This window comes from Corythoichthys intestinalis, chromosome 6 (assembly GCF_030265065.1).
Source record: "Corythoichthys intestinalis isolate RoL2023-P3 chromosome 6, ASM3026506v1, whole genome shotgun sequence".
NCBI classification, from domain to species: domain Eukaryota; kingdom Metazoa; phylum Chordata; class Actinopteri; order Syngnathiformes; family Syngnathidae; genus Corythoichthys; species Corythoichthys intestinalis.
Genome location: NC_080400.1, coordinates 40,404,760 through 40,431,511, shown reverse-complemented (window position 1 = coordinate 40,431,511; position 26,752 = coordinate 40,404,760). Strand labels below are relative to the sequence as shown.

General features: G+C 40.4%; 1 protein-coding gene across 6 annotated transcripts in view; it reads right to left on the bottom strand.

The window, feature by feature from the left end:
* Window positions 1-26,752, bottom strand: part of zgc:172282 (leucine-rich repeat and fibronectin type III domain-containing protein 1-like protein) — a 281,828-nt gene that overhangs the window by 203,220 nt on the left and 51,856 nt on the right. The window lies entirely within an intron of this gene.

The window sequence follows — 26,752 nt, the reverse complement described above, 5'->3', positions numbered from 1 at the left end:
TCATATAAGCACAACAGAGACGTCGTGCAGCCATATTGAACTGGCAAGAAAAAAATAAACCATGTCGCAAAGCGACCACAAGAGTTCACTGTTAGACAGCACAAAACGCCTTGCTGTAAAACTTACCAAAAGGCAGAATACTGTCTGAGAGGGACATGTACGTTTTTATTGACACGGCCACATTGTGTTGAAGGAACGTATGCGGCGATCCGTTGCCGACCATTACGGTATGGACATTACCATTTTGTTTCGGTAATACTTCACTCTGATCGGCCAAATGATTTCGTCTGTGTTAAATTCTGCTTTTTTCACTCTTCATAAAGCACAGAATTTAGTTTCTTGAACTCATTTGAGTCAACGTTTATTGCAGCTCCGCAACTCCGACCATAACAAACTTAACAACAGACTTCCTGTGTGTGTCCGTCAACTATATCTGTCCCTCGGGAAACTCAAACCCAAATAACAATAGTTCCTATTGTTACTGTCGTGTCGACAGCGATGAGCGCTCTCGGATTTCCGACTTACGTTCTCACTTTCATTTTACCGTATCAATCCATGGAAGAAACATTTATTCATCATGATGAAACGAGCAAGTTATACAGCAGCCATTAAAAGAAAGTCACATCTGTTTTGTTTTCTCCTAGATTCTGGTAAGTTGGAGAAGTTGTCAAATCATATTATTACCGTAAATATTGTCAGTTTATGGTAATGTTTTGAACTACCAATGTGCTATGCTTGTGCTGTGTTTCACCATTCAGTAAAATGAAGTTTCTGTATCTGTACACGAGCTTTGTTTTCTTGTATTGTTCTATTTATTGGTGCTAAAATTAGGGTACGCGTTATAAACGGGTACAATCATTTTCCCTAGATTTTACAAGTAAATTTGGGGTGAGCATTATACACAGGTGTGCCCTATATTCGGGAAATTATGGTATTTTGCCACCTTTAAAATTTTTGAACAGGAAAATGCTGTATCATACCAAACTGCATTTTTCTGTTGTTGTCATGAGATCTCATATACTGCTCTAATTTAAACACACACAAGTTGAAAGTGAGCTAAGGTTTACACATTTCTTAAGGTGCCTTGACCTTAAATGCAGACCATTGTGTTGTTCTGTTGGTGAAACCGTTTCACTGCTTCAAACAAAAGTAGAGGTAGTCTCAGGGTTACGGAAGACCCGAATTACGCGATTTCGACTTTACGACACCTGGGTGCCGTTTTTTTTTTTTTTTTTTTTTTTAATTTTGACTTTTGTTTCGTGATGCATGCTTTTATTTTGTCACAGGAAGCGTAGAGCAGGTTATACTCCCGCCACACACCCGCCCATCCCACACACGGCAGTGACGGCACACGCACACATGAGGAAGCGGGCGAGTAAAGAGGTGACAGCGTGCGTGCACATTTGTTGCTTGTGAAGCATCCAGAGGCGAGGGCTGTATATACCCCTTTTGTACTGTTTTTGTGCGTTTTCAATTGTTTTCAAATACTTGGGGCAGTTTATGTGATTGTTTTTGATGATGTGCGGATGCTAACTAATACATGCTAATCGTTTGTTATTGCTGTATGAGCAGCTACTTGTGAACACAAATTTGAAATTGCTGTTATCGCAGATGAGACTGATTCAATTTCATGGTATTTTAATTTCATTCTGTAAGGGTTGACGTCATGAGCAGCTAATCACACGGTCAGCATACCACACGGACATCTGATATTGCCTTGTCAGAGCTTAGCTAACTGTCTAGCTAGGACTTAGCTCCAACGTCTTGGCAAGGACAGTACAATGACGTATTGTACATGTTTTTGGATATTTTTTTATTATTTAGAGGGTGTTTTGAGGTCAAGGTCATTTCCTACTTATGCTGAAATCCGGGTTACATCGTCAGCATAGGAATGGGACTAGTCCGTAAACCGGGGACTACTTGTTAATTTCTTTGAAAGACTACTGCAAATTAGAATTGTAATTCACAAATTCAGATTGTGACTTTGAACAGGTGCAGAAGCCTAACCAATATAGAGTAGTCTCAATGGCAATCTAACTTAGAACTGGGTGGTTTACTGAAAATTGACCACTACAGAGATAGTTCACACTGACCGACATAATTTTGACCATGTCCGTAAATTCGTTTTTTTAATTCAACGAAAAAATTTGTCTTTTCAAACCCCCTTTGACTATGTGTTGTTCGGATGTGCTTATTCCCCTTTAAGGTGGCAGGCGGTGGATGACCGAGCAAAACGAGTGGGACCCTCTGTGCAGCGGCTCGCCGAGCAGACCCCGCAGAACCATGATAAGTACTTAAGGCCATATCGCCCAGCCCTAATCTCACTCCATGTTTACTCCTTTCAGGTCGAAGGTGGGTCTCAAGGTCTTTATCCAATATTAAGTCATAGATGTAACAAAGGTTATTTAGACAAGTGTAATAAAACATCAATATGATTTTTTATTGTATTTATTGTACACTCTAGGAAGTGTCTGGGCGAAAATGTCTTCAGAAGTTAAAAAATTGTTTGGACTTGCAAATTTGTATTTTTTTTTTTTCCTGAAAGAAACAATCATAGAAGCACTGATGTGATGTAAAAGGAATGAAACTCAGGTTATCGGTTGTAATTTGTAGTTGTTGTCAATTCGTAGTTCTCAAAAAAACCATCGCATGCGGTCACGATAACTATCGCAATTGTGTGAAAAATGTCAGCGTATATGCTGTATTATGTTGCATAAAATACTTGTTTTTGAAAAGAGAAAAACATTTCAAGTTCATTTGAAAGACTTGCAGGGTTCGGTCTGCCAACGACTTGATCTGACAGCAAATCAAAGTGTATGTGCAAAGTTCGGTGTTGTCTTGCACCTCAAACAAGACTTCATGTTGTTCAAGCAATAGCAGGACGCTGAAAAAAGTGTCATTGAGTCCCCTACAGCTGCCACTTCATCATATATACTGGAAAAAAAGATGAGACCTTCTATCTCCTTTTATCATCACAGATTTATTAAACATTTCAGGAAATCACCCCAAAATTTCAAGCAGTCACTGACCGAAAGTATCTGTTTCTCAAAAAATATTAAATATATTAAATTGACCAAATTTATACACACAAGGTTTCAGCCCAATACTAGCAATATATCAGGCCCCGAATGCACACTCAAAGGATATTTCACCTAGTTATGATCTTGAGCTGTGCAATGACCAAGAGAATGATATCACAGATAACAGCTGCTATAATTAATTTCCTTGATTGGGCAGCTGGCTTCAGCCTTAGATAAGCACCAATAAATAGAAAGTGTAACCAAAGCAAGCATAACATAGAGCTGCCGCTCCTTTGATCAGCCTGAGTGAGCCCAGACATTTAATTAGGAAACCTGACATATGTAGCCAAGTAAATTTGTGTCTACAATCCCTGGGATGGGTGACCCTTTAAATAATATATTTTATTATGGTTTGAAGTAACATTCACCTGACTTTGGTGTAGGCAGTTTTGGTTCATTTCTCAATTATTGACATTGTTATGTCCAACTGAATTGTTGTCTGTCATTATATGAGCCCCGAAACTGACTGCTGGCCAGGGTATGGCGCACCTTCTGCCTGAATAAAGGTAGGATAGGTTCTAGATGCACTTGATCTTGAACAAGGCAAGCAGAAAATGGAAACAAAATGGATTCACTATCTTGAAAATATTATCAAATCTCTCAAGTTTTAGAGTTTTAGATTTCCTATAAAAACATTGATTCTTAGTCCCCTTTCATGGCAGATGCTAAGTCACACTAAAAGCTATCACATTAAAACAAATTTTCAAAACTTGTGTCCGTGGATTCAGTGTTACAGAAGTTAAAGAACTTGTGGCTGCCTTGTCAAAAAGAGAAATGGAAAAAAGCAATTGGTTGGAAGTGGTGTAAACAGGCGACATTCATTCAAACCAAGATATGAGATTTTTTTTTTTTTAATCATTTTGATTTGGACTTTTATTTGAAAATTGTGTTTTGTAAATGGAAATAAAATTGCAACGTCGAATTAGACATTTTGTCGAATCAGATGAGACACACACACACCACAAAATTGTGTTGAAAAGAACCAAGACAAAGCAAATATTTGTATTATACAGTGGTAGCTCGGCATACGAACGTATCAACATACGATCCTATCGACAGCCGACGTAAAAGTTGACTCGTCATTTGTCTCGACATGACGACATGCTCTAAAATACGATGATTTCCGGCAGCACGGCGAATTTTCTTGTGAAAGGAATGAACATGGGTCCCAAGAAAGTTAGTGCAGGTGGTGAAAAATGGTGATGCTTACCATTGAAATTAAGAAGTAAATGATACAAAAATATGAGCGTGCTGTGCGCGTCAGTGAACTGGCTCGACAATACGGCTGGAATATGTCTATACTATATACCTTGTTTTGACAACTGGCTTATGACATTCTTTCTCGCCTCCAGGACTTGATCAGCACCCCCCCCCCCCCCCCCCCCCGTTGGATAGCTCTACTTACCAGTGAACCGTCAAACCAACAACCGCCTGCTACTCACTTTGACATCTACGGTGCCTCCGCAATCAATCCTCCTCGGTTCAATAAACTTGGCATCTCTCCACTCTGTTTCCCTATTTGTCTGCTTTGGGATCCCCCCACCGGTTCCCTGATCCATACAGGAGCTGGAACGCCTTTTGCTTATAGAGATTAGGGATAAAGAGACGTTCGCCTGTCTCTAAATTAAGGTGACAATAAAAACGATTTCGGAAAACTTATTTCGGATGCATTATTATGATTTGTATTTACTATTTATTTGTTTTGCTATGTGTAATTTCTTTTTGTAATTTTACCTGCAGTGTTTATTAAAGATTTATCTTAGGTTTTTGACTTTGGAATAATTTGAATTATATTCATCATTTTCCATGCCGCTTTTTCCTCACGAGGGTCGCGGAGGTGCTGGAGCCTAGGTAGAGTAGGTAGAGGACACCCTGAACTGGTTGCCAGCCAATCGCAGGGCACAAGGAGACATACAACCATTTACACACACACTCATACCTACGGACAGTGTTCAATCAGCCTACCATACATGTTTTTGGGATGTGGGAGGAAACCGGAGTTCCCGGAAGAAACCCACACAGGGAGAACATGGAAACTCCACACAGGAAGGCCGAAGCCCGGGATTGAACCCCCTTGATTTCAGAACTGTGAGGCAGATGTGCTAACCACTCAGCCACCTTGCCGCCAAATTGAATTTGATTTGAATTGAATTATAATTGTATTCTAATTTCAATTTACAAACCAGGTCCTGGAACGTATTAATTTTGTACATACACTGCCGTTCAAAAGTTTAGGTTCGCTTAGACCCCAAATTTTTGAACCATAGTGTATCATATGGGATTTTTCATTATATACACTACGGTTCAAACGTTTGGGGTCGCTTAGACCCCAAACGTTTGAACCGTAGTGTATGTAGAGCTACCACTGTATATTGTATCTGTGTACCGTAATTTTCTCTGATCTGCTACTTTTTTACCCTCATTTTGAATCATACGGTTTATAATCCAGTGTGTCTCTTTTATAGGGTATGATTTTTTGGGTGTAAATATCCCATAATACAATGTGGACAGGTGTAGCTTACAGTATGTGTGGCTTATATATGAACAAATGTTGTTTTCCTGTCAAACTTGGTGGGTGGCGCCTTATAGCCCGAAAATTATTATTCATAATTGTATGCATATGTCTTTTCAGTCATTTCTGTACCTCTGTGAATACATTTGGATCATTTTTACAATGTACATTTAATGCCATTATGCATATTTTAATTGGAAACCATATATTGCTAACTACTCATTTGTACTCTTAATAAATGGTATTTAATGTGTAATACAGCTGTGTGGACTCATTCGATGTTTGAGGCCCAAGATTTACTTTGCAAAAACATACTTATAACTTGATTTACACAAGCTATCGATCATCAGCTGTAGATTGTATTCTATTGGGGTAAATGACAAAACAAGAGTCAATTATTGAAAAGGCTTTTCACAGATAGAATTGGAAAATCTAGCAAAGGGAGATTGCAAATCAATCAAAGAAGTAAAAAGAGAAAGCCTAATATGTGAGTGGTGAGGTGACATGAAATCTTGGAAAAAATTGATGAGTGCAGGTTTGGTAAGGGAGAAAGTAGAACATTTGCAAGGAATCCCACTGCTTATACAACATCATTCACTGTCAGGTTGATGAAACCAGTTTTATCGCATAAAAGAGGTAAGACACATGTTAGTGCTCAGTCGATGATGCCAGGTAAAATGTATATGACGCCCAGCATTGTGGATTGGTTTCAGCACGTCATCAAAATATGTGCATGAGCGTACGCTCACATACGCACACACCCAACTTTGCCAATACTGTACATACACACAGAAGTACCCACAAGATCAGTCACTTAAGGTTGATGATACATAGAGGTGAGGGAGAACACCTGCAGATGAATCCTTCTACACTATGTGTGTGATGGCCAACATTGTGCGTTGGCTAGTTTGCGAGTGATGGACAACATTGTATCTTGATAAGCTTGTGTGTTTGCGTGCTATCATAATGTGAGCGTGTGAACGTGTGCGTGCACACACACTTCACATCACTTTGACCACTTCCTATGTATTTGCACAAAACAGATAACAGCTCAAAAACACACAGAATGTTGTGTGTGTGTGGGGCGGTGCTCGCGTATGTGTGTGTCCCACTCACACAATGCAAAAGCACATTTAAATAAAAACATACTGTAGAAGGGAACCATGTAGGTGTGAAGGAAGATAGTAGGTGGGAAATGTTTTTATGTTGACCCAGATGAGACTGTGGTGGTGTAGGAAGTATTGATGAAAAACAATAAGACAATGAGTGATAGAGTGCAAAGAGAGTGTGTGGAGAGCAATATTCTGGCACGAATCAGTTCAGTACAAACAACCCTGAATACAGGGTTACAGTGCAGGGCATTTGGCTGCAAAGCACAAATAGACACATCGTGCTTTTATGACAATGCTGGGTATTTTCTGGTTTTAAAGGGATCCACCGATAGAAAGATTTGTAGTTCTTAAAAGATAAACGTTATTATGAGTTAAAATAATTTGAAACCCTTCTTGATGTTTTGATTTTTATACAATTCGTAAACTTAGTTTAACAAGTAGGTCGCCATTGTTGTTGACGTCGCAGGGCGGTGATGTCACATGGTTACGCTGCCGAGCTTCCAGAGTGTGACTCTAACGATATAAACATGTTATCTGTTCAACCCTTTCAATTTGAACCCAAAAGGAACATTAATGAGCATGACAGCACTGTCGATGTTTCACAAAACGAGCAGCAAAAGCAAAATGAACAGGAAAGACGGGATGAGACGTGACGAGAGTAGAGGAAAAAAACGGTTCTCTGCCAAAATGTGCTACATCTGCGAAACGTGCTACATGAGACTAACTTGACACCCAAAGTACTACCGTGCACTTTCAGCTTGATTTGTTTAGCTGCATACAGACAGAACATACTAAAGATGACTTAAGAAAATACTTAAACATAGTAATGTCACATAAAGGTGTTTTAAATATGCTACGTGACTAATGGATCAACAATCTGCTTTAAAGCTATCATAAGAAAACACAATGCTTAAAAGTATGAGAGGGAAACACATGCAAAAAATGTTTGGAGTCAATGAAAAGGTAATAAAAGACTAAATAATACACAAATAGTAAGCACTCGCCGCTTTTAACCAATGAGCGCATGTTTTGGACGTCTCGCCGCGTAGAAGGAATTGCAGTAACCTGGTAGTATTCGTCGAATGACAGTAAAAATCTACGTCATCACCCTGAGCGTCCATAAAACATGGCACCCTCCGTAGGTCAAAACATACTAAATATTATAGATTTTTAAATCAATGGCAATATTTTATGTGTTTCCAATAACATATTTTAGTAAAAGAGAACAAGTGTGGCTTATTAGAGCCTACAAGTCTTTAAGTCTAAGGTTCCCTTTAAGGACTATTAAACCCACCCTCATTCTTTTTTTATTTTTTTTAACCTGTCCTGTTCAGCTGCTCAGACACGGCGAATAGGAATCTGAGTGTCCTTATGGTCTGAACAGTTTTAATGTATCACATGGGAGTTTGATCTTCTCCCTTTGTGGTTTTTCATTATATTTTATTTATTAGGAGAAAAAAGCGAACGGGAAGGAGGCAAACAAAAGAGGAGAAAAACAAACAACAACAAATTCACTATTACACGCCAATGCTTCCTATGAATTTTGTGGTTCTATAATTAGCTAATAATACAGTATTTACCCGTGGAAAAATAGGGGGGGCCTGATAACCGAGGAGAAAAGGGGTAAGGTGAGTAAGGAGGCGTTATTAGGCAGGGTGGAGCATACACAATTCAGCAATGTAAGGTGGGAAACCCACTATCATTTAAATCAATTGTAAGTGTGGATATGTTGACATCCTATTCCATGCTACCTGATCGCTAATCCTTGCACCGACAATATCTCTACGTGAGTGTGTCTGATTGCACCTAGTCATGCGTGAACCCATTCAGATGTGTTATAGTCCTGCAGAAAAGTGGAAACTCCCCAGGGCCCTGGCACCGCTCTAGCCAATCATGGAGGCAGCAAGCCCAGCCAACCCCTCCTCCCGCAGCTCTGGCAAAAGGGCCACCACCATCCCACTGGGACCCAGGGTGGCCTCCTCTCGCTCACTTGCCCCTGTCTATTTTCTCCTCTGTCCTGGCATCCTGGCGGTGGCTGGCGCTCTACCAGGTGGTGGTCCACACCCACTCTGGGCTGTTGGGGCCGCACTGCGCTCTCAGCAGGACAAGGGCAATAACGGAGGAGGGTGTGTGCTGGCAGGTAGCGGTGTGTGTGTGTGTGCAAAGGATGGTTTGGGGGGGACTTGGATGGGCCGGTGGAACAACCAGGGTCCTGGGGCCTCTGGCTTGCTCATCGGTTACCACACAGCAGTCTCATTCTCCACATGACTAACATGCATGTTAAAATGGGCGTACGCAGGACTAGATGCCAGTGAACACAAAGTATAATGTGAAATGAATAATACCCAGAGGTGACTTGTCCTAATATTGGTTTCATCACTACACATTACTAGCACTGTTTGTGTCCTCACTTTTACCAATTCACACTTTTAGCTGATCTATCTTCCCTCTTCCTTTGCTTCAGTCATTGGGATCCCCTCCTCACTTTGTAAGAGTAGTCATATGGACAGTAACGCTACTAGAATTAGGTAACAATTATACTTTAATATATATATATATATTTTTTTGTTGTTGTTTTTTTTTTTTTTTTTTTTTTTTTTTTTTTTTTTTTTGTATCACTATCCCCTCTCTTCTTCTGTGTGGTCTGCTCTCTAAACAAAACAATATGAACAACCACAACGGAAGTACTCCAAAGTGGCACAACTGTTTCAGCCTCTAGAAAGACTCGGATTTACCATTGGGCATGGAGGTGAACAGGACAAGCTTAAATCAATAAATAAAATAGCCCCAGTTCCTACAGAAACCTTCATTTAAGAAACAATGCCTCTTTGACCCGATGTACGGTATACTGTAGGTAACATACACAATTAAAACCTTAACAGTAAGCACAGTCCCTATGCCTGTGCACTTTAATTAACACAATCCTTAGTTATATAATAGCAATACCCATCACAGCATATTGAAAAATGTGCAGGACAGAACGTTAATGAAAGGAATTTAATTGACACTTCCTTGGATGATAGTTTCTATCACCCTGCAGAGATGTGCTTTTCACTCTATCACACACATTTGAGTTATTATATGAATATGCAAATGATAAGTGTAATTCGGTAGTGAATGGTCAGGAACAACAATGCATTAAAGAAATTTCCCTACATAGAAATCCTGGGCTTATTATTTGAATATGCAAATGATAAGTGCAATTTAAGTAGTGAATGCGCAGGAACAACAATGCATTAAAGAATGTTCACTTGATAGAAATCCTGGGCTTCAATGCCATTAGACTTAATGATAATGTTCTTTTTTTCTTGAAAATCCTAAAGCATAGATAAAAATACATTTTTCCTACCACCAATAAACTATAAAAAAATACATCACATCACATTGTCAAACATTGTTAAGTAGAGAACCACCTGTCCATTATGACAGCCCTAAACACAATTCCTCTCAATGACAATATCTTGTAACAGCTCCTAAAAAAACATTGAAGCTGCTGCATTTGTAGGTTGGATTGGCAAGCGTATGCTCACAGACAAGGTTTTTCGATCAGAAATGTATACAGTACATAAACACATATTCTTACATTCTATGTAGTTTTAGCAGCCAATGGACAGAATTGTCGTTCACTTTCCATTTTTTTTCCTCCATGGTCAGCTTCACTAGTTGCATAGGTGGTTGTCAATTAAAATGATTGTGGTTCTTGCCTTATTCTTTTGCCTCTACAATACTAATGGTCCCATCACTTCAAATGAATAATAAATAAACGCATAAAAATATTGTTCTTAACTCATATACCATATTTTTAGCAAAATAACGAGTGTGTCCGATCTGTGGTAGTGCTCATGCCCTGCTTTGTTTGTTCCAATCACATGCCCCTAAATAGTATTAGTACTTCGCTGGCCCTTGATTTGCCCAGCAAGTACTTGGAGTGCCTGCCAGGCACTGTTTTCAGCCATGGAGAAACTTCTTGGTTTATGGAAACAAGTAAACAACCAAACAAACAAAAAAACATCACTAACTCAAGCACAAGCCTGGAACTAGCACGAGCACCACCTTGGTGGATAAGGTGCCAATATGCACTTTAGAATATTCAATAAATCTCAGTGTTTAACACAAGTGATAGAAACAAATGTGTTAAAGCGTGTTAAACATAAATTGTCCGAGACAGTAGAGGAACTGTGACTTTAAATAAGATTAAAGACAAAAACAATAAATCATCTAAATACGACTCTACTGAAAAAAATAAAAGATTTAAAAAAAACAAAACAAACAAACAAAAAAAAAAAAAAAACAGAAGAAGGCATACTGACAATTTGAGGGGTTGGATTGGCCTTTTTTTTTTTTTTTCATTTGGGTCTTTTTGACAGTCTTTTATAGCCAATATAAAAAAAAGAGAGAAGAGAGAATTGATTATTTATAGTGTTGTATGAACAGTACATGAATAAAAAAAAAAAGTACAAAAAGTAGTGAATTTTACTTTGGTAGATTTTTGTTGTAACAATACTGGAATAATTTTTGTACTGCAAGAAAGTCATTTTATTTTCCTTTAAATGGTGCAACATTTACAGTTGTCTGGCATAAACAGCATAGCTGTGGATGTGGGTTGCAGCCATGAAAAAAATTGCCAAATTTTGTATGCCAAAGCTGAAAAGCTCATTTTGTTGTCTCCATTGTCAATTGTTTAAAGGTTCTGATCCCTAACCATATGATGGGATGTTATTTTGAGCGATGAGTCCAGATTTTCAGCCGTTAGATCATGAATTCAGAAAGTGGAGTAGGCTCAGATAGTGCTTTGCTGATTGCTGCACAGATAAGCACCATCTTTTTATGGATGTGATGGTGTGGGGTGGCATCTCCACAACTAGAAAAATGAGACTTGTCATCTTTGCTGGCAAACTCATTGGAAAAAGAAATCAAGATGTCATTCTATTCCAGGGGCAATCCCATGTTCTCAACAGTCTGAGACTGGACTCAATCTCTATTTCTCCAAGAGGACAACATTCACCCGCACACAGTGAGGCTTAACAAAGACTAGCTCCTGAATTTGGAGGTGGTGAGGATGAAATGTCCTGACTTCGACCCATTTCAAATCTTGTGGGATCATATTGGGTTTGCTATTCGTGCCGGAAATTCCAGCATAACTAAATTGACTGAACTGTGACAAATGCTTGTTGAAAAGTGGGATGTTATCTAAAGAAGCGTCTGCTTATTGTGGCTACCAGAAAGAGAAGGCGTTGTCAAGCTGTTGGAGCTTTGTATGGTTATTTAACACATTAATGAGAATCTCGATAGTTGACATATATCATCATATAAAAAAAAACAAGAACAGAAGTTGGAAAACGAATTAGAAATAAAAATCAAACAACTGACGGAGGAATTCGCCAATAATCCCACAGACAATACCACAAAAGAACTTTTCAGCGCCAAAGAACGGCTCAATAGTATTCTGTCTAAAAAAACTCAGTTTCTGTTACAACAACTACGATATACCAACTTTGAGCATAATAACAAATCCGGGAAATATTTAGCAAACCAACTCGAACGTAACAAAGAAAAAACATTAATTACAACAATACAAGATTCAGCCGGCGTAATAACACAATCACCAGAAAAAATTAACGAAACTTTCTATAGCTACTACAAAAACTTATACTCGGTGACAATTGATCATAATGAAGACATTGACCTATTCGTTAACAATCTTGACATCCCCCAAATAACTTTGGAAAGCCAACAATTGCTAGATACCCCACTTACCCTCGCTGAATTATGGAATGCCGTAAAGGACATGCCAACAGGTCGCGCACCGGGGCCCGACGGGTTCTCGACATCATATTTTAAACACTTTTGGAATATGCTGGCACCACTTTTCTATAGAATGGTCCAAGAAATCAGTGCAAAGGGTCAAATTAGAGACAATATGAACACTGCAGTAATCAAACTACTGCCAAAAGAAGGGAAAGACCTAACCCAACCAGCAAACTATAGACCAATATCCTTAATGAATACAGATATTAAAATTATTGCAAAGGCTTTAGCTACTAGATTAGAACAAACTCTTCCCACTATAATTCATAAAGACCAGACCGGCTTTATTAAAGGACGTAACTCTACAAACAATATAAGACGCGTGTTAAATCTTATTAATATTGCACAGAATTATAAACAGAAAGCAATTATCCTCTCTTTGGACGCAGAAAAAGCATTTGACAAAGTCAACTGGATTTTTCTCTTCAAAGTTTTGGAAAAATTTGGCTTCGGTGAGCCATTTATCCGCTGGATAAAAATATTCTACAACGCCCCAAAAGCCACTGTAAACACAAACGGGGTCATCTCACAAAGTTTCTGTCTTCAAAGGGGAACTCGACAAGGCTGTCCACTCTCACCCCTATTATTTGCTCTATTTATTGAACCATTAGCAATTGCAATAAGACAAAACGCTAATATCAAAGGGATCTGCTCGCACACATCGGAACACAAAATTAACTTATACGCAGACGATATACTTCTATATCTAGAAAAACCAGAATCCTCCCTACATGAGACTTTTGAACTAATAAAGACATTTTCACAAATATCAGATTATGCTATAAATTTGTCAAAATCAATTATAATGCCCTTATCAACAAACTCATGGAATCCTGCAAATCAAAATCACAATATTCCAATAGGGAATATAAAGTATCTTGGAATCAACATTTCACCAAAACTTACAGAATTAATTAAACTAAACCATACACCCCTCCTAGCAAAAATATGTGAAGATTTGACACACTGGAATAATCTACCCATCTCACTTTTGGGCCGGATAGCAACAGTCAAAATGAAAGTATTACCACAAATAAACTATTTGTTCTCAATGATCCCCTTTAAACCCACTCAAAAATGGTTTCAAGACCTAGACTCAGCCGTCACAAAATTCTACTTTAAAAACAAGAAAAACCGAATTAGCCTTGCCAAATTGCAAAGAAATAAACCAGAGGGGGGTCTAGAGGCCCCTAATTTCCAACACTATTATATAGCAAATCTGATACAATATCTTATTAGGTGGTTATATCTTAACACTGAACAACAGTCATGGCTAGAATTAGAGCAAACAGACTGCAACCAAATACAATTGGCAAACCTCCCCTTTATTAGCTCTAGTATTAAGCACCATAGCTGCTTCAAAAACCCAATGATAGCATGTACCTTGAAAGCCTGGTGGAGAGGTATGGAAATTACGCAATCACAACAAGCCCCGTGTAAATTCTCACCAATCTGGCACAACCCAGACTTTGTAGTTAATAAAATTCCTATTTATTTCAGCACATGGGATGATACGGGAATAAACCAGTTACAGCATTTGTTTAAAGATAATACATTCATGTCATATGAAAAAATAGTACAAGATTTCCAGATCAAAGGGGTCAATTTCCTTCAATACAATAAAATCAGGGCAGCCATCAGAAGCAAATTTCCATCACTAACGGGTACGTTAGACCCACCACCTTTCGTAAATAAAATAATAAATATACATCCTCAACAAAAAAAAATACTTTCAAAAGTATATAAAGCCCTCTCATGTAACAACTCTACTTGCCTACCAATCGAAAAATGGAATAACGAACTTTCGGTAACATTAGATAATAACTATTGGTCCAACATCTGTAAAAATGCATTTATAATGACAAAGAATAAGAACCTTCAGCTTATACAGTTCAAAATACTGCACAGATGGCATATTACTCAATCTAAAATGCACAAAATGGGGTTCTCCCAATCCGATAAATGTATAAGCTGCAACGAAGATATTTCAGATACATACTTTCATGCTCTTTGGCAATGTAAACCAATACAAGATTTCTGGGCACAGGTAACGAAGAAACTCTCTTTCCTATTGAACTGCAGGATTCCATTGTCTCCAACTCTTTGTCTGCTTGGCGATCTGAATACAGTGAATATCTCTATCCATCAAACCCGTCCACTACTAGCAAGCAATGTTCCCTCTAAGCTGCGCGCGTGCGCAATCGCGCACTGCTGGCACCTACTCTGCGCACAAGAAATTCAATGCTGCGCACGAAAAAAAAAACAAAAAAATCAACAGAAACGTATGTTGTAACTCAGTGAGTGACAGGTGTCCAGCAAATGATAAGATAAGGTTCACTTCCGCTACGCAGCCAATCATAGCATTGACATTGCTTGCCCAGCCAACACGCGCGGTGTAGGTTAGCAAGCTGACAACAGTGCGTGATTGCGGCGGAGTTGAGAGACGTAAAGGCCAACCCCTTATCATGGCGAAACGAACGGGCTGCGACACGTCCACTCACCAAGCCAAAGTAAAAAAACAATGCGGTTCACATAAGAAGAAGTGGCTGTCGGAGCATGTGCAAAATAGACGAACAAGCGGTGAAAATGAAGCCAAAGTACCAAGTGAGTTTTCAGAGGGAAAAATGTGGACTGAATGGAAGTTGGACGACCTCAAGCATCATATTCAGCAGAAAAGTCATTTGAAAGCTGTTGAAAATTACAAAGACTCAAGATGCGACAGGGGATTGGTACATTATTGCGAGAGAAAGCAAAAGACCGACAGAAGAGAAACGAACTGTCCCACAAAACAAAATCTGACCCAGAGCAAGTTGAAGTTCTCATTGACAATATTTGACTTGCCATCGAAATGAATGCGTCACTGGTGTCAGTTCAACAAATCCGCAATCACATGGCAAAGTATGTGAGTATACCAGAAAGCTGGCGAAGTAAAAACTATGCCTTTGAATTTGTAAACTAAATCAATGAGATAGTGGAGAATGAGACTATGTGCAGTGTTAAAAATGCACCCTGGCACCCTGGTAGATGAGAGCACTGACATATCAGTTATACCAAATGCAAGTCCTATATATTAAGACGTGAAAAATAAGGTACAATTTAAGTCAGATTGGTGTGTATTCCAGTGACATTTAAATTATGGATATTCATCATTAAATGCTCTTACTACTAAATAATTTACGGGCAGTAGAAATGCTCATAGGCGTGAAAAGGCGTGATACTGGTGTGTGGCCGCTATGTACCGTATTTTTCGGACTATAAATCGCAGTTTTTTTCTTAGTTTGGCAGAGGGTGAGTCTTATTTTCTGGAGCGACTTATATGTGAACTTATTCACACATTATTATATCATTGTTGCTAGTTAGCATGTTCTTTATGCTATAGTTATCTGAATAACTCTAAATAGCTATGTTACATTGACATATCAGGCATGTTCTCAGTTCGTTGTTTATGAGTCATGTAATGTTATCAAACCGTACACTTATTCAGCCTGTTGTTCTCTATTGTATTTTTATTCTAAATTGCCTTTCAAAATGACATGTCTGTTCTTGGTGGTGGATTCTACCAAATAAATTTCCCCCCAAAATGCAACTTATACGCCGGTGCGACATATGTGTTTTTACCTTTTCATTGCGCATTTTTTGGCTGGTGTGACTTATAGTCCAAAAAATACGGTGCACATCTGATGTTGCTCACCGTGGGCCGCAGTGTGCTCGGGCAGATTGTGTGTTTGCTCAGAAACATGAAAAATTAGAGGGAACATTGAACGATAGCCAAAAAAACAATATTGTTGAATTGGAAAAACAAACAAAACATTAGCATTAACCAATGGCTAAATCTAATCATTGAATATATAACATTAGAGAAAATATCTGCCAAACAGACAAATAAAATGGACAAATACGAACAACAGTGGGAAACGGTCGCAAGAATGATGAACATAGACTAAGGATTCTCTCTCACCTGCGAAGGAATGCCACAAAAATAATAAAATTGTATACATAAATGGATGTATGCGGGGTGTCCAGGGAAGTTGTATGCATCCTTCTGCAGCTGGAAACTGGACATGTTTAAATCCGAACTGTTTCATACACTCCCAACAGCATGTAATAAATAATTTTTCTTCCTTCACAGTTTAGTCGGTCAATGGGCTTATTTTACAAGGATACTCATGGACAATTTGGTTTCCAGCTGCTGGGGATCATATGCAACTTTTTTTGGAACACCCTATATATTACTTATCAGACTTGGAACAATTAAGGAACTATGCGTAAATAATACACTTCACTGGTCCTTGGCATACATCTAATGGTGTTTGATAAACCTCTTCTTCTATCAGCTTTACAGGTGGAGTTTGTTGGCGTCCTGCCCTGGGCCGTCCCGCCGCCGGTCTTGGCCCCCGGGATTTTCGGCCGGGGCTTGTCCGGTTGCGTCTGGCTGTGCGGGGGGTCCCGTCGGGCGCGCGCTGGTGTCGTGGGCGGGTGGGGGGGCCGTGCGGGTGCCGGTCCGGGGCCGCGGCCCTTCCCCGGCCGGCCGGGGTGGGGTTGGGGTTGGGGTGGGGGCCGGGGGGTGTATGCGGCAGCCATGGTTCCCTCCCAGGTCCGCCCGGCCGGAGCCGCGTCTCCCTGTACCGGGTGCCGGGGAGGTGCCCTCTGGTGCCATACCGCGCGCCCCTCTTGGCCCGGGGGTGGGTTGTGGGGGGTGCGCTTCTCTCCCCTTGGTCTGTTTCCGGCCCTGTCCGCCTCCCTGGGCCGCGGCGGCCGCGGCTGCCCCCCGGCCGGCGGGGTCGTTAGCGGGGCCTCTTGGGGCCCGCGGGGCCTAGGGTGAGGCTTGTTGTCCCTTGCCGGTGGGGTGGGCGCCCCCTGGTCGCCGGCGCTTGGTGTGGCGCCTGCTCGGGGTGCGGGGTGGGTGCTCGGTGGGTGGGAGGGGGGTGGGCGGTCGCGGAGGCGCCGTGGGTGTTCTGGGGCGGGGATTGATCGGGGCCCTGACGCTTCTTCCGCCCTGGGGCCGGTGGTTCTGGTGGACGGGGCCACGCCCGCGGGAGCCTGCCTCTTAACTCACGCACTTCTCACTTCGGCACTGTAAATATTTTTCACCCTGGCACTTACATGCTCATACATTTCTCCGGGGAGAGTTGGGACGGGGCTTTACAGTCCCAGCCCGACTCCCCCCTGTTTTTAATGCACCACACACCAAGGTTGTGGGATGGTTGGGACCTGCTGGGGGGGGGGGGGGGGGGGGGCTCACGGCTGCCTCCTCACCACAGGCCCCGCCATCCCTGCACCTTTTTTAAATGCACCACACACATCATACTCCACAGGAGAGCTCTGGCAAAGGGCGGTGGGACGGGCGGCTGGACAGAAACTCCATGCTGCGGTCCCACTGCCCCAAGCCAAGCTCTCCTATTTTAATGCATACATTGCACTACCCTCCCCTCACACCCCCATCACGGTGCTGGGTGATGGCTGCCAGTCGGGAACCTGGCAGCCACAGTTATAGGGTGGTAGGTGGGTCCCACACTTTTTCTATATGGCGTGGCTCCCGGGGTGTGGCCTCCCCTCTGCCTCGGCTGCCGGCCGCGGGAGTGGGTTGGGGGGTCGGGTCTCCGATCTTGCGTCGCCCCATGGCAGTCCCTGGGCGTTCTCCTGCCTCCGCCTTCCCCTCTCTTCTCTGGCTGGGCGTCCGCCCTGCGCTCCGTCGCGGGTCGCTGGCTGGGCGCCGGTGTATCAGCGGGGTGTCGCCTGCACCGGCGGGGGACCCTGCCTTGCCTGGGGCTTGGTGGGCCGCTGGGGGTCCCGTGGCGTGCCGTGCCGGTTGGGGGGCTGTGGCTGTGGCTCGTGGTCCGGGTGGGCGGGCGGGGGTGGGTGTAGGCGTGGGGTTGGTGATGCGTCCCCTCCTGCCATCCCTGAAGGCCGGTTGATGGGCGCGCGGGTGGCCCGGGGGGCCACCCTGGGTCCCGGGGGGGGGTGACGGTGGCTCCTTTGCTGGGCGGTTGGAGGAGGGATGGGCTGCGCATGATCACAATGGGAGTATGTCAGACTCTCAATGTGAAACATTAAAACTGTTCAGAATCCGGGCACTTAGACTTCCATTCTCTGTGTCAAACAGCTGAACAGGACAGGTTTAAAAAAAAAAAAAAAAAAAAAAAAAAAAAAAAGAGAATCTCGATAGTTAAACTGTAAACTGGTTATACAAACAATACAATGAAAAAAAAAAAACACACAATGGGAGGTGTGGCACATTAAAACTCTTCAGTCTATAAAGACACTAATCAATCCACTTTCACACATACAACCTGGTTTATTGTTGGGATATTTCCCAATGTGTGAAAGCCATGACACAGCTAAATCCAACGTCACCGTACACGGAAATTTACCAGGATATAAGTCTGAAAGGGGCTTATGATTCTCATTCTCTAAGTAGTTTTGATTATGACAACCCTTTAAATTCTTGTCTAAGTCTTGTAAACCAGGGGTCCCCAACCTTTTTTGCACCACGGACCGGTGTGATTTGGGTCTTTTTTTCACGGACCGGTGTCCTGTCAAATTTTGCAACCTTATAAAATTTTGCTCCCAAAGCTTTTGTGGCGGTGAAAAACGCCCTCTTTTATGTTCAGTTGGACTCTCAATGTTGTCCAATGGTGCTAAAAAACTATTTACATCATAAACATACATGTGCAACACGGAAATGGAGTAAATTAATGCTTAACGACACAGCGAAGTCGTTAAGTGAGAGGGCTACGTGCAGTTGTTGTGTGCACCTAACATGTTAAACGTAAGTTAATATTCCTTTCTTTAAAGAAAGTTTGTAGTGTGTACTTTGGAATCGCTGCATGCGCGGTCTTTTAACGTTACATGCATGCCAACTTTGTCAGAACACTGGCAATGTGCGGCAGAAAAATACAGCCTTCTCAAACCGTTTATTTAGCAATTGGGGAAAATACTCGGGGAAACAGAATATAAATTAATAATTAATAATAATAATAGTAATTATTAGATAAATAATTAATAAATATTGGAGTAGAGAGACAAACTGACATTTTGCAGCTCTCTTCGTCGTGTTTTCGTCATTGTGAATAATTCCCACTCAATGGGCTTCATACTAAATCAGATGAAATCGTGACTCAGCTGACGTCATCCACCTGTTGGGGACGCTAGAGCCCTATATTGGTAGGCGTGGCTAATCGGCCTATTAAAAGACTAATTTCTCTTCATCTGCGCTTTGCTAAATTGTTGTATATAGTCGAATCGTCTCAAAATATGATTCTAATTCACATAATAATCCTATTTAAGACTTTTTTTCTCGTGTCGTACGCACTTTAATAGACAAGCACATATTGTAGCGTCTACAAGGACAATGCCAACTTTGTGATGATAATACACACTCAGCAGGAAAACCATACATTATTTTCAATTAATTATACCCACCGGGAGGCCACGCAATTTACAGTATGTAAAAAAAAGTTGTCTGTGAGTTTAAAAGGACACTCGTCACGCTAAAGTTGATGCTGATGCTAAAGTGAGCCAGCGAATGCTACAGTCACACTATGAGTTACATTAAGTGTGTGATGATCACTCAGCACAGACCTTTAAAGGCAGCATTGCATATTCTCTCTTGGCAGGACAAGAAAGCCACTCTTACCATGTTACAAAACAAGCAAGCCTGGAGCCGGGAGAGGACACTGGTGATTGTGCGTGTATGAGGGATGGGGGGCACAGCACATCACATGAGTGACACAACCAAACACTGCTACGATGCAGGCTAACTACATATACAATAAGAAAATGTCACACATTGTGAACACATGACGAAAACTATGGCACATTTTTGTCTCGTCCTCGTGTCATCTGACAAAAGGCATTTGTCTCATTATATTTTAGTCTCCCAAGACACATTTTTATCTCGTTATCGTCTCTTCATCGTCATGAAAAAATGAAAATATTTTGTAGATGAGCAATTTATCGTCATCGTTGACGAAAAGAACAATGTCTCTGAGTCTAAGCAGCTGAACAGAACAGGTTAAAACTATTTAGTAGTGATAAACAGATGTTTAAAAAATATTGTCAGGAGACATTAAACCACTTCATATGCCCAAAACACCTCACTGCACGTTTTGTGTGTGTTTTGTTTTGACACATATAGCCTATACATTTAGGTCCAGTTAGATTTGCATTAAATCCAAATATAACACCATTTACATAAGCTGAGAGCTCCGGTTCCCTTTCGGCTCTACTAAGCTCTAACTGCATGGGGTCAGTGCAACTGATGGGTCGCTCAATCAAGCAGCCTGTTTTACCCCTCATCCTTCCGAAATCTGTTAAATACAAACTTAATCCTTACTGTACATGGACTAGGTAGAAAAAAAAAATCTTCAGCCAAAAGAAGGATAAAAAGCCATCCTCAGTCATCACAGTGTGTCTTGAAACTATTTAAAATGTGGAATTTTACTACAGTGCAGTGAAAATGATGAAAACAGTCAAAATGTTAACTGATCAGCCCTGTTTAAATTCACTAAAGTGGAAACAGGAGACAAACAATCGATCTCATAAAAATTAAACACTGTCATACTCAGTTTCATTGAGCCTTTAGATGCTTGTGCAAAATTCCATTTACCAGTTATAAGTTATAAGTTATAGCCGTATATGATGTGTAAACTGAAGGTTCAGGAGAGATAAACAATGTCCACAGAAATTCCTGTTCCATCATGCAAAAACATTAAAAGACAACACATTCAAGCATTAGCACCACTCTTTATATGCTATGTTGCATCATTCTACACAAGGAAGTCAGCAAATGTTGGAAGAGGTCACAGCCTAAGTAATCTTTTTTTGGTTTTCTCAGGGACATGTTTCCATGGATTAGTACACACACACACACAAACACAAGACTTGCACAAATCTGCAGCAAGTTGGCTTCCGCAATGTCACGCATAATACAAACGCAAAAAAGAAAAAAAAGTGAATAAATGGTGTTGCTTATTTGTTATTAAACAAACACTCGGATGGATAGTACACAGAAAGAGAGATATTGGCGCGAGAGGGAGCGAGCAAGAGATGACAGCTTAAAAGCCCAGCAGTTTAATGCATCACTTATCAGCGGCAATGTTATGAGTATGTCTGCAACCATCTTGATCGGCCATAAAACCACTTAAATATACACAGCAGCATAACACTGGTATCCGATGTGTGCCTTATGTGTGCGTGCACTTGGGCAAGCGTAATTGGCTCTCCACTAAGTCCTGCTAAGCCTGACATTATTGAGAGCTGACACTTTTGGATAAATCACTCCACAGCACAACATGGACGCTTTGGGAGCAACTGAGAGATAAATGAACGGGAGAGGAAGCGCTGAGTAAAATCTCATAAAATCTAGGCCTTCATGGGAATAAATGTTGTTAAAAATACTGAAGAGGGCCCATTAACATACATTATACTGTATTGCAGTGAGAGGAGCATGAGAAGGGAGCCCGAAGCTTTAGCTTCCTGAAGTTCTCTCTCATCACCTATTGACGCGGTTCAAGCTCAAAGAAGGTTATTGCTCGCTACACTCAGATATAATTCATATCTTATTGTAATTTGTGTTTGATTACAAAGTACCTTTTTATCGTACAGAGGTTTGTAGGTCTTCGGCCAGCATTAGATATGTTGCATTAAAAGATCATAGTCAATGGAGTACTGGCCTTTACTAAGGCCACATCATGATAAAAGTTGAAAAAATAAATACATTTAATTAAGCTTATTGTACTTATGTCTGCTTGTTTACCCATTTGTTAGTCAGCAGGCTACTTCATGGTTAATAGAGGAAAAAAACAGACAAACTGGATGTGGGTGCTTGCAGTTAAATGTTTGCATTTATGCATTTACTCAGATTCTGATCAAAATATCATGACTTTTACCATGGCTGATCTATCTCTGTGCAATTAAACATGGGATTCACTTTCCCATTTGTAGTGCATAATCTTGGAATACCTTAATTTCCCGAATATAAGGCGCACCCGTGTATAATGCGCACCCCAAAGTTACTTTTAAAATCTAGGGGAAATTATTGTACCCGTTTATAACTCGCACCCTAATTTTAGCACCAATAAATAGAAGAATACAAGAAAACAGAGCTCGTGTACAGATACAGAAATGTCATTCTACTGACTGGTGAAACACAGCACAAGCATAGCACATTGGTAGTTCAAAACATTACCATAAACTGACAATATTTACGGTAATAATATGTTTTGACAACTTCTCCAATTAACCAGAATCTAGGAGAAAACAAAACAGATGTGACCTTTCTTTTAAAGGCTGCTGTATAACTTGCTCATTTCATCATGATGAATAAATGTTTCTTCCATGGATTGATACGGTAAAATGAAAGTGAGAATGTAAGTCGGAAATCCGTGAGAGCTCATCGCTGTCAACACAACAGTAACAATAGGAACTATTGTTATTTGGGTTTGAGTTTCCCGAGGGACAGATATAGTTGACGGACACATGAAGTCTGTGTGCTTACGTTTGTTATGGTCCGAGTTGCGGAGCTGCAATAAAGGTTGACTCAAATGAGTTCAAGAAACTAAATTCTGTGCTTTATGGAGTGTGAAAAAAGCTGAATTTAGCACAGACGAAATCATTCGGCTAATTAGAGTGAAGTATTACCGAAACAAAATGGTGACGTCACGTACCGTAATGGTCGGCAACAGGTCGCCACATACGTTTTTTCAACACAACGTGGCCGTGTCAATAATAAAAAATAAAAAAAATCGATATACTGGACTGTCTCAGAAAATTAGAATACACAATATTCTAATTTTTTGAGACAGTCCTGTGTATATATACAGGACTGTCTCAGGAAATTAGAATACACAATATTCTAATTTCCTGAGACAGTCAGGAAATTAGAATATTGTGTATTCTAATTTCCTGAGACAGTCAGGAAATTAGAATATTGTGTATTCTAATTTCCTGAGACAGTCCTGTATATATACACAGGACTGTCTCAAAAAATTAGAATATTGTGTATTCTAATTTTCTGAGACAGTCCAGTATATATATATTTCTGTCTCCATCCATGTCCCCGTGTATAATGCGCACCATGGTTTTACAAGTTGATTTTGGGGAAAAAAAGTGTGCGTTATATTCGGGAAATTATGGTAGCTTGTGATGGTCTAACCTTGGTAATACACCAGCCATGTCGACGGCGCGTGAAACGTTGCCGAGAAACGGGGCCGTTCAAGTCAAGCAGGGAGTGCACACAGGTTTCAGTGCGGTCGTGTTTTACACGCATTTTAGAAGCGGTTCAACGCGTTGCACTTGAAATGAACGGCAAAGTTTATTATTTAATGTGAGACACGTCCCTCCTGCGTCAATACTACTAGGTAGGATCGGGCTGACCGGAAGTCACTCGTGTAAAAATACGTTGGATCCCGTTGATTTTCAAAATATGCAATTAATTTCATTGATTTCTGCGTGTCACTTTAACTTGAGAAAATCCATCAATAAAGCTTTTGAAAACCGTTCATCAGAAAAAAAAAATATTCATTAAGGCATTTAATTTGTAAAATACATGATAAAATCTTTGTCATTGCGATTGTTTTTCTCTTAAGAACAGGACTTCTTTTTTGTTCTTTCTTTCAGAAAGAAAGCTGACCAATAGGAGAAAGCGAGCATCAGTGGTGCGTTGACGTGCCGGCAACGCTGGCGTGCCAGAGACATGCCAGATGTATTAGCAGGGTAAAACTGAAAGGTATTGTGCTGTATATGCCGCAGCTTTGCTAAAGTGTGCTGTTCCTCCATGAAATTTGTAAGTCAGATTGGGTGTTTCCAATGACATCCCCTCACGTCGCTGATATGCTGATCTTGGCACAGGAACAAACGTGTGTCAAGCACTGCTCTTGCATGAAAATCTATTTACGCCAAATTTTAAACCAGCTTAAGTATTTTTGGAGATAGCTTAGATTTATCTGAAAGAAGTATTGCCATGTATTAGATTTTTAAACAGACATCCCCATTCATAAACAACAGACACATATTGATATGTAATCATACAGCATTCATATCCTTAGATTAATAATGTCAGTTTTTTCTTGCCTATTTTCTGAGCTTTACTTGATTGAGCATAGTGAAACAAGTACACGGTGACACAACATTATGTGCAGTATATAATTTAATTGACTCTAACCTGAATACAAGAACTGTAAACCCATAGCAGTGAAAAACTATTAAACACGAGAGCACACATTTCCTACCAACGAAACACTTGCAATAAACAGACCAGCAGTTTCTGTCTTATTCATAATGCCTACAAGCGGAGACATGCTTTTTGCATCATTTTTACTCGGCATGCTTTTAGGTCTGTGATTGCTACAAGGGAACAAGGGTTTCTTTAGTAAGGCTGTAAACACAGACTGGTTTACAAGACATATTCCTTTCAACAACTGTCAGTCCACAAACTGGAAAGAGTAGACTGAGAGGAAAGCAGTCTTCCTTTTTCCATTGTTAAAAAAATAAAAGGTTCAGATAAGACAATAAGATGATAAGAATGGAAGTCAAGTGATAAGAAAGATTTAGGCTGCTTTCACACTAGTGGTCAGTTTGTTTTGTTCTGATTAAATCGATACAGTTGTCTCCTCTTCCGTTTGAGGGAGTTTGTGTTCTCTATGCAACATTCTGTGGTGGTTTAAAATATATGCATGACCAGAGATATCAAATATACCAAATTATGTAAAGCTGATATATGCTGTGAGCCAATAATGACAGGTGTCGTCACTCATCGGCCATTTTGTGTCAGGGCTTTTCGATGAACGTAACATTGCAGTCAATGGCGCATGTACTTTGAAATATCTACAAACGCTCAATTTTCAACAAATTTTCAAATGGCTTGGTTTATCAAAAAACATCAAGGATATATTCGTTTTGACATATGACATTAAAATACTTTGGTCTGAGTGCCACAGAAGTGCAGATCCATACTCTCCACAATAGGTTAACTGTTCAACAGGTGTAGTCACTAAAAGATTTTGGAGATTAAGATGAATCCATAGATTATCATAATTAATTTGTGAGTCTTTTGTGGTAATACTCAAGGACTTGGTCTGATTGAAAATGACCGAGTCAAGACCAGCTCCAAGAAAAAGCTGATCATCCATTATACCATCCGCCTTCTATTCCTTGTTCACTGTTACTCCTTTTCTGAAGCATAAAGTGTATCCAGTGAACAAAGTCAGCTCAAGAAGTCGTCATATTCTCAAAGCATTTACAAATGGGTTACATCTTTGAACTGTGCACAGGAGCTTTCCTCAACCTTCAGAATCATGTATTTTTTTCAATATACTCCCTGAAGGAGAATATTCTGAAACTTTGCCCTCACACATTTTTTTAGGCGAAGTGTTAAGGTCAGACACACTGGTATAAAGGCTTGAGAGTCTGTCACCTCACCTCTCAAAAAATGCTTTCAATCTTGTTTAAAGCAACTGTCTATTCAAGGAATGCCTTCCCGCATAAAGCACTAGCAGGCTATAGAGAAAGATTAAAAGTTTAAAATTCAAAAATTGTCTCAATTTTACAAAAGCCAAGAGTAGCTGGTAACAATAAAACTAACCCTCTAGCCTAGTAGTGACTGGTAATTTTAGCCCAATCTTAGCACGGCTGCTCTTTAATTTGCTCGCTTTGGGAAATGTTTAAACTTCATTCTTCCGCTAAAATGTATTTGTCAGAAGGAGAGACTCGACCAAGCAAAAATGGAGAATGCGGGTGTTTTTCAAACTTTAGTTAAACTCTATGCTCTAAACTTTACTCACTCTACCAGACGGCAAACACAGCAACAAAGAAAAGAACACCGACTTTTAGACAGGATCAGATGTATCTTCTTTTTCTGAATTTATATCTTGACATAAGTCTGTTGGCCATGGTGAGAAGTGATTTATTTTATCGACTGTAGAGAGGACTGGTTGCAACGTTTAAGTGTGAACTGTAGATCACAAGGAAGCAGAATCCATAGCAGGACTATATTATATATTTTTATTTATATACTATACTATAATAACCCGTGAGGCCACCATAATGATGAGTGTGCTCAAGCTCAAGCCAAAGGTTTTCCGTATGTTCTGAGGAAAATATGACATTACTAAATACACAATGTTAATTATATCTGTGCCAGTGGCACAAACATTCAGAGCTTATTGCCCCCCTGGGGAAATGATTCTCCATTGCACCAACTCTAATCGACATTATACCAACATTTAAAGACAAGGCACTCA